This window comes from Phaseolus vulgaris, chromosome 2, assembly GCF_000499845.2.
Source record: "Phaseolus vulgaris cultivar G19833 chromosome 2, P. vulgaris v2.0, whole genome shotgun sequence".
Taxonomy (NCBI): Eukaryota; Viridiplantae; Streptophyta; class Magnoliopsida; order Fabales; family Fabaceae; genus Phaseolus; species Phaseolus vulgaris.
In genome coordinates, this window is record NC_023758.2 from 2,627,182 (window position 1) to 2,642,201 (window position 15,020).

At 28.3% G+C, this 15,020-nt stretch overlaps 1 pseudogene; it reads left to right on the top strand.

Annotated features, from left to right (window-relative positions):
- Nucleotides 1–11,782: 11,782 nt before the first annotated feature.
- Nucleotides 11,783–14,340, top strand: LOC137810175 (cytochrome P450 71D8-like; annotated as a pseudogene).
- Nucleotides 14,341–15,020: the final 680 nt, after the last annotated feature.

Genomic DNA, 15,020 nt, shown 5'->3' on the forward strand with positions numbered 1-15,020 from the left:
AAAAGTTAAACGTCTAAGGTAATTCCAAGATGAATCTTGCAAAAACAACTCCAGTTTGGGATCTAAGTTCATCTATGATCTTATTTTGGTTGTCTCTCTTCTCAACTTAAAGTGAAATTGCAGAGTTAATTAAAAGAACAACATGCATTGCTTAGAGAATGAAGGAAAGAACAAATATCTCACTTTCTTTCTACTTATTAAACAAAATTGAATTAAAAGTACACCTTCCAACATTTTTTTTATCTGCTTTAAGATTTTAAAACTAAAAAAACTTTTATTTTATTTTATTAAAACTTCCTCATAAAGTATGTCACTTGTTAAAAATAAAATGTGTAAATTATCAATAACTTTATGTAAAATATATATGACCTTGTCATTGTTAAAAATATAATATTCTGTCATTAACATTATCAAATATTTATTAAATATATTATTTTATTTTTTTGTGAGAAGAGAAGTATCATATTGGAAAAAAAAATATTTTGTTGCTTACTTTTCTTATTATAATAGGGATGTTTTCTTAGTAGATACACCTTCTTTTTCTTTTTTTATTACTTTAGTTCAGTGCTTGAGAGAAAAATTAAGAGATGAAATTAGTTTTTTTAGTTGTTTTTTCTATTTACATGCTATTGTTAACTCCTTGGAGTTAAAGAAAAAGATATTGTAATTTTCTTTTCCTTTAGTAAAATTATACTATCAATCTATTATTTTTTTATAAAATTTTTTATGTTAGACATCATTATGAAACTTAACATCTAAGCTAAGCTGACACCCCAAGTAACAACAATCATTTGCCATCACATGAAAGAAAATATTATTAAAAAAAAATAAAAGAAAGAAAATACAAAAATATGGGGGGACTAGACCAAAATCCTTATGTTAACAAAAACGATACATAAGTAGACTATATATATATCTATTCATAAAAAATTCTAAGAACAAACTAGATGAAAGCCTATTATACTAATGAAATGATTCTCTATGAATAAATCATAAATTAGTCAACTTATCAGCACACACATTCCCTTCACAAAAAATAAGAGAAACCTTAATCCTGATTTTCCCACAGTAATTAAGACAAATATTTCATCGATTATGAAGCATCCACGAAACATTTGTCTTAGCAGTAAACGCAACATAAACCAAGACAGAATCACATTCAAGCCACACATTAATAAGCCTCCATAGCATGTATAACTCCATAAAACTCAACAACCATAACAGTCTGAATCTCAAGAAACAGAGAGAAAACACCAATAAATTCCCTCATACTCCCACGAAAAATACCTCCACAAGTGGCAAGTACAAGATACCCCCTAGCAGCACCATCAGTGTTAATTTTAACCCAGCTTGGTGAAGGAAACTCTCATCTAATAGGAAGAGGATGAAGACACTACAAGAAAAAAAGGTTTTAATAGAGGTTATTTAGTGGAGGTTAATATAACCTTAGGAATTGATTTAACTAATGGAGGTTTTTTCTAAAACCTCAACAAAATAACGGAGGTTTTTTAACCTTAGCTAAATTCCAAAGGTTTATTCTAAAACCTCAGTAAAATAACAGAGGTTTTTTTAACCTTTATTAATTTTCAAAGGTTTATTTTAAAACCTCCGCAAAATAACGAAGGTTTTTTTAACCTTCGTTAATTTCCAAAGGTTTATTTTAAAACCTCCACAAAATAACGAAGGTTTTTTTAACCTTTGTTAATTTACAAAGGTTTATTTTAAAACCTCCATAAAATAACAAAGATTTTTTTAACCTTCGTTAATTTTCAAAGGTTTATTTTAAAACCTTCGTTAAATTCTAAATATTTATTCTAAAATCTCATCAAAATAATAGAGTTTTTTAATTTTTTTTAAGTGTCAAAAATTTATTGTAAAACATCAATAAAATATATTTTCTCAATTCTTAATAAATAGATATAATTAAATTTTTTAGTGAGTTTAGCCTAAACTGGTATACATATTTAAATATGCTTTGAACTTAGGTCTTAGAGGTTGATTCATTAATTGAAGTTAGAAGGCACTTCATTAATTGAAATTATTATTCAATTCTTAAAGATTGTTTTTATGAATTTCAATAAGTAAAAATAAGTTGTGTGTGAAGTGACATTAACTTATCACATATATACATCATCATAATTTATTTTTTGGTTACATTTGCAGTATCAAATTTTGAAGAATCATACACTGAAAACTATTCATTATAATAATATTAATAATAGTGTTTATAATAATATTAATAATAGTGTTTATAATAATATTAATAATGATGTTAATAATAATATTAATAATGATGTTAATAATAAATAATATTAATAATAATATTAATAATGATGTTAATAATAATATTAATAATGATGTTAATAATAATATTAATAATGATGTTAATAATAATATTAATAATGATGTTAATAATAATATTAATAATGATGTTAATAATAATATTAATAATGATGTTAATAATAATATTAATAATGATGTTAATAATAATATTAATAATGATGTTAATAATAATATTAATAATGATGTTAATAATAATATTAATAATGATGTTAATAATAATATTAATAATGATGTTAATAATAATATTAATAATGATGTTAATAATAATATTAATAATGATGTTAATATAATATTAATAAAGATGTTAATATAATATTAATAAAGATGTTAATATAATATTAATAAGATGTTAATAATAATGTTAATATGATGTTAATATGATATTAATATGATATTAATAAGAAGATCGCTTAACCGTAGCAAGAGCACGAAAAATTGAGATATTAATATGATATTAATATGTATAAATTATGTTAATAATAATAAGTAAAATAAAAATGATAATATGACCAAAGAACTTCTCTGGTCTAGTGGTTAACCCTTCTTTTGTTATTGGAAGGACTTGGGTTCAAATCTTGGTTGATGTGCAAACATATCATTCTTCATTGAAGTTTTAGATTAATTTCCCACTACACAAGTTAAATTTTTAATTACCAAAATAACCATAGAAACATCAATCTTTTCCTGAAATCTAACATAATTCAATTTAAGAGAGAAACGACCAGACTCATCTAGCATCTGCCGCAAAGAAGATATGCATTATTTTTATGACCAAGATTAATAATCTTCAAACCTCCATTCTCAAGAGGAGAACCAATCGTATCCTAATTCACGATGTCTATGCCTTTTTTCAGAATATCACTAGTCTAAATAAGATTTCGACACCACTGCTCAACTTGGTTAAGAAGTGAAATAGGTCATTTATACATATTAAAGCTAGAAATCCACTAATCACCATATTGACCAACAGAATCCAATAATCAGCCTATTGTTTTTTGTTTCTCTTTTTCATATTTTATTTGTGTTGTGAGTTTTTATGTTGTTATTCTAGTACCAACAATGGTATTAGAGCTTAATTCCTAAGTTCCTAATTGTTGTTATTGTCGCTAGAATAATGTTGTAGAAAAATCTAAATATATTATGTGATTGCGTTATTCTGATATTTCAAACCAGAAAAGAAATATTATTCTTAATAAATCTAAGAAAAGACTTGATATTTAAGTATGTGCACATCTCTTTATTACAAACTTATATGATATACTAGTTCAAATCTACTGTCATTATTCTAATAATATTATTCATACTGAAAAAATTGCATAAGTTATTTTTGAAGTCGTGACAACAAAATATAAGATTTAGAAATTCAATGTGAATATAGTTCAATGTGAATATTTTTTTATTTTGAAACTGAAGATGGAGGAAATTTGGAGAAAAAACAATTCTATAGGTGCAATTGAAAAAAGACCTATGGATAAAAAAATGTAAAATAATGTTATTGTAAATTTGCATTTAACAATAATAAATGTGATTTTATTCAACATGGCCGCCGAGAAAACATAATATTGGAAACGTTGAATTCTTAGTACTAATAAAAATGTTTTGTTTTTTGTCATAGAATTAACAAGTTGTGGTAATCTTTGAAATGGCTAGTAAAATTCCTAAAATGAGAAATACCCTAATTAGTTAATGGAGATAATGAATGTACGTGATTTAGCTGTAAAGTTTTTCGTAGAAAAACTTTTTTTTACACCACAAATAATAACTAACATACACTTCACACCTCTTTATAATAATATAATAATATTTTAAATGGAAAATTAAAATAAAAAGTATTAAAATATTAATTTATTATTATATAAAGTATATATTTATAATATTATTCCGTATCAAGAAAAGTGATTGTAACTTTAATTTAATATTTTTTGTTAAATATATTATATTTTCTGTAGTATGGAATAGTGAGTGAATAAAGAAAGTTAATGCATTATCGAGAATCATTGACTGGACTTGGTAAATAGCACCATTTACAGCTTCATGACGTGGTAGTTACGTCAGGTGACGTTTGACACCTAACTTTTTCGTATAAGTGTCTTCTGCCGTCAAATTATAAATGATTTATTTAAGTTATATGGTGGATAATATTTATGGTTTAATAATCTCGTTTCCAGAATCCAACTCCTTTTAAAGAGTCAATTGGGGATAAATAAACAAATAAATGCATTAAGTATTTATTTTTGATAAATTAATTATAAATTTTTATGAAAATAATTTGAAAATTTGTTTCTTATAAACTAAAAATAAAGTAAAAATGATTCTAAATCTGCCCAATTCCTCCCAAGCTGTGGTGTAAACATTTGCGTAAACTTACTTGGAAGAAAATAAATTAAATAAAATTAGTTTATATATAAATTAAGTTATGAAAATTTTCAGATAATAACTTATTAAAGAGTTAATTTTATTTTATTAATAAGTTAATTTTTTATGAAGCATTTCATTTTTCATTTCATAAACACTTAAATATTACTCAGAGAAGTCCTAATTATAAAAAATAAGTATGGTTGATTTTATTGAAATATATACATGAATAAGAACAAAGGCAAAAAACTGAATTTTAGTAGTTTTTTTTAATATAAAAACAAACAGTTGTTTGTTACAACTAATTCGAACTTACTTTTGAGGTAAGTAGCTCTATTTTTAACAAAAGTTTGTTAACAAATAAAAACGGTATTTAACAAGTAAAGTTTTTTTTGAATGGTCTATATAAATAGCTTATATTATTTTGATATACAAATTAAAAATATATACATCATTATAATAAAATAACAGAAAATGAAGCTAGTTAGTTCAAAATTTTTAAGACATATATTCAGATCAACTTTGTTTTTAGGAGAAAAAAATAAAAAATATTTTTATAAATTAAAATTAGTTTATAAATAAGTTATTAATTTGTTCTTTTGTATAGTTTTGACATTTTTTTATAATTTGTGTATAGATCAGTTTTACTTCATAATATTTTTTATTATGTTTTTCTCTTACAAGTGTTTCTAAAAAATTCATCCAAAAACATTTAACAAGGATTTGAATAAGAAGTCATTTTTTAAACTCTTAATCTGTAAGGTATACATTTAATTGGATGCTTCCTCAATAGTACATGACAAAAGCTTGGGTTCGTTTGGAATGTCAAAAGAATAAAAATAAAACCAGAATCGTTTGGATATATTCGAGTTTGGTCCAGAAAGAACAACCAAACAGAACAAGTGGAGTTCATCAATGGATTCTTCAACAACCAATGGGGCTGTGGGAAGAAGAAGAAGAAAAAAAAACAAAACAAAATATAGAGATTATATTATGGAACCTTAAAAAAACAACTAAGAAGGTGGTCAGAGGGGCAGTCTCGTGTTTAACATGCATCCATGGAAAATATTACAATTAATAAAAACAATATTTTATTATTTTTGAACAAAAAAAATTCAAATTAATTAAAATATTATTTACATATCATGCTATTAGAAAGTTCTTGTTTTCCCATACGCTAGTGTTTGCTCTGTGTTAAATTGACATACATTTTTGTCAAAGAATGAACATTCTTTGCAAATTGCATTGTGCTCCTAGAATTACATCGTCAAAGTCGACATTGATGATTTGATGGAACCATAAAAAATGAAATTCATTTTCTAATTTCGTGATTATTATAGATTTTGTTTGAATTTATCATTTGATGACACCAAAGACCATACGCAAGGTATGCATACTTCAATTTATTTATTTATTTTTATATCGATATAAAAAAATATAAAGCAAGAGCTTTTAAATAACAAGATTTGTGTTTTAATTGTTATAATATTTTTTTTGTATTAAATTATTATATTTTAAACATAATTTAACTCATTTTTTTTTAAATAAGATAAGGTTTAAATAAGATAAAATTTGTTTTTATTTATATATTTTATTTTTTTAATTAATATGAGATCTTTAACGTATATTTTATATGAAGAATAACATTTCAAATGTAAAATTGAATATTTATAAATAGTTTAAGAAAAACTTGATAACAACAGAATAATAACTCTAAAAAATTAAAATATTTTTTTATGATTTTCATACCATATTAAAATAGTAAAATTTAAATTTAATTTAGTCATACAAAATTTAAAAGAATGTCTTTATTTATATAATTTTTTTCTAATTAATGTGAAATTTCAACATTATGCAAGTAAAAGTAAAAGTAACAAAATATATAAATTCATTTGGTTAAAGTTATCAATTTGAAGATATTCAACCCCTTATCTATTTACGACTTCGTATTAGTGTAAGGTAGGATTTCGTACAATCTGATACATGAAAGGAATAAAAAAGCATGAAGACTTGAATAGTCTAATGTTTCTCTAGTAGCATATTTCTTTAGAAAAAAACCAATTTAAAATTGAAAGTGTACCTCATGTTTAATATTTATTAAAAATGATAAACTGAAATTTATAAAATATACTTTTTTTAGTGAATGTAATTCTTTTTCTTTTTGTCATCTTTATTATTTTTTAAATCTAACATACTTGTAATTGTAGATAAAATTTGGAAATATTGGAATAGGTATGTCTTTAAGAATGGGAGAGTTGATAATTTAGAGGTGTTTGCGGTGACATAAAAAAAAGTTTAGACTTGGATTACTAGTAAAGAACAAGATGCAGAGTTTTCTTATTCTGATGGGTGTTTGGAACCTACGGCATGTACGAATGCTATTAATTAGTTTTGCCTCCTTTACTTTGGTATGTATTGCAGATTCCTTGTTTTAGGAAGGAAGAAATTGTGTTTTTTTGTAGATTGATTATAAGTAGGTTGTCTCTTTGGTTGGAGTAAGGAGATATTATGCAATAGGAGCATCCGTTTCTTACTTTAGAAGAAAGAGACTCCATGGAGGAGCAAAAGGGACGTTCAAATGATTTGTATGATTTTTTGTTGTGTTCATGATTTTCTAAGGTGGTGTACTTTTTTTGAAGGGATTTTTAAAAAAAAGCTCTAAAATTTTGGAGAATAGTGTTTGGTAGTTCGTTTATATTTTTATGTATTTCGGTGTTTGATGTGTTAATATTTCCTAAGTTTTGCCGAATGTAGACTTCTTTGGTTGGTTTTGGGATAGAGAATAATTAGTAGTTTTTGTTGGGAGTTTGTAATAGGTTGGTGTCTGAGATCCTATCTTATTTCTTCTTAATTCTTGTATAAAAGTTGAGTCATCCGTTAAGTGATTCATATTTATTTATTATTTCTTGCAGATAAAAAAACTTATGTACTTGCAATGTTCTCCTAGCATGACATCGTCATGACCTATATCGACGAAACCAAAATACGAAACACGTTTTATAATTACATAAATATTATATAGGTTATGCTTAAATTTGATGTCTTATTTTTTATAAATACTAAATATGAAGTACATTTTTATTTTATTTAAGAATGTAATAAGATATGTTTAAATTTATGTTTGTCAATGTTTAGTAAATATAAAATATGAAATACATTTTTTAACTTACATGATAATTAAATTTTGTGTTTATAATTTTTTTAGTAAATATTAAGAAACGTTAAACTAATTTATAAAAACACACTTTCTAATTTCATGAATATGATAAAGTTAAGTTTAAAAGTCTTTTTATTGTTTTAATTTTAGTAACAAAAGTGAAAGTCTAAAAGTCACAACTCACATATATGATCGGATAATTGATGTATTGGCAAGACACTACACTAATTTTCTTGTTCACAATTTGAATCTTTTACATGGAGGAACCACACATTTGTGACTTACATGAATCACTTGCTGAAATTCCTGAAACAGCTCCTGGACATGGATTATTTGTTCTGTTTTATTTAAACCCTTATAATTTGACTGCTTATGTCACTACTGATTTGGGATAATGTTTCAGACATTTCACCACCCTATTTTCGTTGATAGAGAGTGAGAGTTACATTAGAGGTATAGAGAGTGTGTCGTTTTTCTTCACTAATTTTTCAAATGAGTTTATGGAAAAGGATTTGTGGAGAGTGTTTTAGAGGTGGGGAAGGGTATTAAATGTTTTTATTCCTGAAAGAGTCGACTCAAGAAAGCAACGTTTCGGGTTCGTTAAGTTTCAAGGGGTGAGTCCTTCAAACATGTATAAAAGTATGTATATGCTTGGAGTAGCTGAGTCTCACTCTTCTTGAATTCTTCTGGCCATGTCCTAGTGGTTGATCCTTTGCTGGAGGCTCTGTCATCATCATATATAATGTATTTGATTGGTTTATCTATTTGAGTCATGATTAAATTTTATTTGTTTTCATATTGATATTAAATCTTAATAAGTTATGTTTTTGGTGTTTACTTTTCGAAGAAAAAATATGCTTCATTTAAGACTGAGAAATATACTTTGTAACTATACTTTGTAACTATGACATGCCAGGCTAGGTCATTATAATTATAATGTTGTTAAGAGAGAAACCAATGTAATATACAATACATTGGTCATAAACATTTTTTTGATGCTTGTGTGATTGGGAAATCCCATCAATTACCATTCAAATCTTCCCCCATTGAATACACCCAATCCTTACAATTACTGTACATAGATATCTGCCCCTATAATTGCTTCCAATGGTGCTCGATATTACATATTCTTTTTTGATGCTTACTCAAAATATACCTAGATGTATGTTTTACAAAAACAAATCTCAGGCTTTCACAATATTTAAATGTTTCAAAAAAATTTCAAAAAATCAATTGATAACATAAAAGAGCTTTTGTTTACAACCATTCCTAAATGAATATGGAATTAAACACATGTTAACTTGCTCATATACGCATGGATAAAATGGTGCAATTGAATGTAAACATAGGCATATTACTGACATGAGTCTCACGTTACTTGTTGCAACTTCCCTCCTTATTAAGCTCTCGGTTGAAGCTTTTATCATTGTAGTTCATATAATAAGCATTTTACCTACATTTGTTCTTTATATATATATATATATATATATATATATATATATATAACTTTCATGTTAGGCATCACTATCTACTTGACATCTTAGCTAGGTTGATTACCTACATTTGTTCTTAATTAGAGTAATCCTTATGAGAAGTTATTCAACTCTAAACCTGATTATACAAAGTTTAAACCATTTAGTCGTGCTTGTTATCCGCTTTTACGTCCTTATAACTAGAACACACTTGATTTTCATTCTTCATGCTACCAATTTCTTTGATATAGTTTCAATAATAGAGGTTACATTTGCTTGTCGCTTATTGGGAAAACATACGTTTCCAAACATGTTATTTTTAATGAAGAATTATTATCTTACTTTATACATGATTACAAGTTTAATGTGGACTCCATTCAAATGGATAATTCTTCTTTCAATACTCCTGTGCTAACTGGCTTGCATAACCAACCCACTAACTCACATGTTTTACCTGCTACTACACTTACCTCAACCATCACACCACTATAAGTTCTCCTGACAACAACTATAAACCTATATTTGATTTCACTTGCACTAATCTAGGACTTATACTGTTATTGTTTCTTATGATAATGAACCTATGTCTCTTAAATTTGTGTTGTCTTCTTCATCATGATTTCAAGCCATGAAAGATGAAAACACACAGATGGACTCTTACCTCCCTTCCTCCTGGTGCTAAGGTTGTGAGTTGTAAGTGGATTTTCAAAAACAAGTTTAATGTTGATGCCACTTTTCAAAGGCACACGATATGTTTAGTAGCTAAGAGATTCAATTAAACTCAAGAGTTTGAATACGATAAAACATATAGTCATGTGGTCAAACCTAACACAATTCGAGTGGTTCTATCGCATGGTGTTTCTTCTAAATGGCCTATTAATCAAAGTGATGTAAATAATGTGTTCTTGAATGGTGATCTCACGGAAGAAGTCTACATGCAACAATCACCAGGTTTTGAGTCGAATAACCCTAACCTTGTTTGTAAGTTGAACAAAGATATATATGAATTAAAACAAGCTCCAAGATCATGGCTTAAAAAACATGGTATCACTCATGAAAATCTTGGTTTTTAGTCCACCAAGAGCAACATATCGTCGTTTGTCCTATTATTGCAATATATTGATGATATCATCATCACTGGATCTTCTACTGAAGCAGTTATGTCTCTCATATCCACCTTAATCTTTAGGTTTGCATTCAAAGATCTTGGACGTCTTCATTATTTTCTAGGTATAAAAGTATCTAGGACTCACTGGTGGTCATCTGCATCTATCTCAAACAAAGTATATCAATAATTTGTTGAGGCATACTAACATGAAAACTCAAGCTACTCTTATGATCTCTTCCCTTCGTCTAAGATGGGTCTATCATTGTCCAAGATACCACTTTTTACAGATCTATGGTAGGTACACTTCAGTACATACTCATTACTCATCTAGAACTTTCATATGCAGTTAACAAGGTCTACCAATTCATGCATAACTCATGTGAACATCACTAGAAATCGGAGAAGAGAATTCTACGTTATCTTGCTAGTATAAATAATCATGATTTGGTTATCAGACGCAACTCAAACTCTTCCATCATAGGCTTTACTATGTTGATTGGGGTATTGATTTTAATGATAGAAAATCTACTACTAGGTATTGTGTTTATCTTGGATCCAACATTTTTTCATAGAGTTCGCACAAACAAAAAGTGGTGTCTAGGAACAACATAAAAGACTGAGTACCAAAGTATTACTGTGATCCTTGCTGGAATATTATGGATTTCTTCTTTGCTAAATGAACTTCACATATTCACTAATTTGTCAAAAAAATTCTTAAATAACTTGGGAGTTGTTCTTCTCATTATTAATCCTATTATGCATTCTCAAATCAAACATTTTGAACTGAAACTACATTTTGTCCATGATTATGTCTACAAGAACTACATTTTGTCGATGATTATGTCTAGAAGAAGTAGGTTGCTCTTATTCATGTTTGTGCTCGTTACCAATTAGCAGACATCCTCACGAAGCCATTGTCTGGCACTTCATTCACTAGATTTTGAAATAAAATAAATGAACTTACTGTGATAATCCAATCATAAATTTAAAGGAAGATGTTAACCATAATGTAATTTGACCTTGAGCTAATACATGTTCTCTTCATTCACGCTGCATAAGTCTTGACCAGTATCAACATAATATAAACTAGTTTATTTTTCTCTATTGCTATTTCTTCCTCTCACCCACCAATATTAAAAGTAAGCATTCAACACATTTTATTTTTTAATATATTAAATAGAAAAAATGTGTAGAAAAAGAAAATTAAAAAAAAAAGAGTCATAATAGTTATGTAACTTCAACTGCAATTTAAGTATTAAACTCATTCAACGTCCCATCTATGGATTTTAGATTAAACAAAAAGATAGATTGTTGTCCAAGATTCTATAAATAGAGGAACGCTCAGCAAACAACATAAACACTTCATCAGGGCTGACTCTACAAAGCCATGGAAGCTCAAACCTACATCTTGGTTATTTCCTTCTCCCTATTCTTTCTACTGAATTGGCTTGTAAAACATTACAAGCTTAAATCTCATGTCTCTCTCAAACTTCCACCAGGCCCAAAGAGGCTACCCATCATAGGGAACCTTCATCAACTAGCAGTAGCAGGTTCTCTTCCACACCGTGCTCTCCAAAAGCTTTCCCATGAATATGGACCTCTCATGCACCTCCAACTTGGTGAGATTTCTGCAGTGGTTGCGTCCTCCCCGGAGATGGTCAAGGAAATTACCAAAACACATGATGTTGCTTTTCTGCAGAGGCCCCAGTTCATTTCTGGACAAATTTTATCCTACGGAGGAATAGATGTTGTTTTTGCTCCATATGGTGATTACTGGAGACAAATGAGGAAAATATTTGTCTCAGAACTTTTAAGTACCAAGAGAGTTCAGTCTTTCTCTTTTATTAGAGAAGACGAGACGGAAAAGTTTATAGACTCCATTCGAACATCAGCAGGTTCACCAATCAATCTTAGTAGCAGAATTTTCTCATTGGTAAGCACTTCTGTTTCCAGGGCAGCATTTGGTAACATATCAAAGGACCATATTGAATTTATGCTTTTGATTAAGAAAGTAATGGGTTCGGTTGGAGGATTTGACCTTGCTGATTTGTTCCCTTCAATGAAATCCATACATTTCATAACCGGGAAGAAGGCCAAATTAGAGAAGTTGCTCAATCAGGTTGACAGGTTCTTGGAAAGTATTGTCAGAGAGCATCAAGAAAAGCAAAGAAGAGCGAAAGAAGGGAGAGTTCAAATAAAGGACGAAGATCTTGTTGATGTTCTTCTCACCTTCCAGCAAACTGACGCTGCTCTCGACATCAAAATGACGACTAGGAACGTCAAAGCTTTGATATTGGTTAGTAAATGCAGAGAAACACTTGTCTTTTAAATCTCCCTTGCATACATGTTCTCTCTTTGTTTTTTCTGTGCTTCCAAAATTATGCAAACAACCATTTGCGTAACAAAAACTTTTGACACCTTTTTCTAACTTGTTGAAATAAGTGCCTTCAATGGCTTTTTTCCATACCAAAATTCAAACCATTCCCACAGTTACTTCTTCTTACGAAGTTACGTATCGAACCGTGATTTGTTTTTGAAAAAAAAATGCATACGTGTATATTAGTACGAAGTTAAGTAATTTATCTCATTTAGATATGTGTTTCTTCTTCGGCAATTCAATATTCAATTATAGAAAAACATATTTTTTATTCTTTGCAGCAAACTAAGTTTGAACCTAGTTGATCAGGTGGGGTTTGGTTTTTATTTCATCATTCCCATGATAGCCTTCGGTTTGTTTTACAAAGTTGGCATATGTCTGATCTAGAGTGGGAGTAAATTGAATGGTTTGGTCATATATTAAGTTTTGATTATAGTTGAAGAATTGGAATGAGTCCTTTTGGTCAACTCATTTAACCAACTAAAATGGTGAGGCGAGTCATGTATAAATATATATAGTATTCAAAAGGAAAGAGACAGCAAATGATAAATCTAACAAGTAAAACAAATGGAGAAAGGAGAGAAAGTACTTAAACAACTAGTTTTGTCAGAAAGTTATACAATTTTATTATATAGTGCAAGTTTTTGTTATTTTTACCAAAAATTATATTGCTTGGCTAGGACATATTTGCTGGTGGCATTGATACTTCGGGATCAACAATAGAGTGGGCAATGACAGAAATGATGCGAAGTCCAAGAGTGATGAAGAAAGCACAAGCTGAGTTAAGAGAAGCCTTAAGAGAGAAGGAGATAATTCATGAAAAGGATCTAGAGCAACTTCCTTATTTGAAGTTGGTGGTCAAAGAGACACTGAGGCTACACCCACCTACTCCTCTATTGATCCCTAGAGAATGCTCTGAACGAACCATCATCGATGGATATGAAATACCTGTCAAAACTAAAGTAATGATAAACGTATGGGCAATTTGTAGGGATCCCAAATACTGGAGTGATGCAGAGAAGTTTGTCCCAGAAAGGTTTGAGGGAAGTTCTATTGATTTCAAAGGGAATAACTTCGAGTATCTGCCATTTGGGGCAGGAAGGAGAATATGCCCAGGCATCTCGTTTGGTTTAGCCAGTATTATGCTTCCACTGGCTCGATTACTTTATCATTTCAACTGGGAACTCCCAAATAGCATGACACCTGAGAGTATAGACACCATTGAACGCTTCGGAATGGCCATTGGAAGGAAAAATGATTTGTGTTTGATCCCTCATTGTTTATGATCCTTGCGTGCATGCTTCTTGATGTGTCCATGTTTATCAAAAGTGTGTCATATATGTTTTATGCTTTAGAAAAATAGACTATTTAACACCTATAGAGATAAAGAGAGAGACATAACAATGATAGGTGATATACTATAGAAAGTTATATATTATTTGTAATTGTATGCATATAACCACTCTTTTACTTTCTAAACATTGTGTCATTATGAAATAATATCAAGAAGTCTATATACTATGAGAAAGGAAACATGTATCCATATTAGCGTTTTGTTTTATTCAACATAAGAAATAAAAAAGAGTGGGAAAACTACAAGAATAATGTGAATTAGACATCAAAAGGGAGCGTTGGCAGAAGATTAGATGTTGTTAAACTCGGTTATAACCTCTCTAAGTGCACATTAAGATAAAACTTATAAGAAAATTATTAAATATAAATTCATTTTAGAAACTAAAAAATAATTAGTGACTATATTAACTAAATTAGATATTATTTTAGAGATTAAAAAAATTATTAATATCTAAAATAATTTCTATTATTAATAAAATTTATAAATTAGTTTATAAATCGGTATCTAATTAGCTACTAACTACTTTAGATTCTAAAATTGGTAAGTAATTAGATACCAATTAACCAATTACATATCAATTTAGAAACTAATTTATAAATTTAAAAACCACTTTAGATACCATTAATTTTTTAATCTATAAAATAATCTCTAATTTAATCAATATAGTAACTAATTATTTGTTGTCTCAAAAATTTGTTTATATTTAATGATTTTCTAGAAGTGTAAGTAAGGATAAGACCGACACATAGTTGATATATGGAGGAGATGGGGTCTGACCATCACTACATGTGTACTTTTGCTAGGGCTGAGCATGGACGATCTAAAGGGTTAGTGGTAGTTAGGACTTGGCCTTC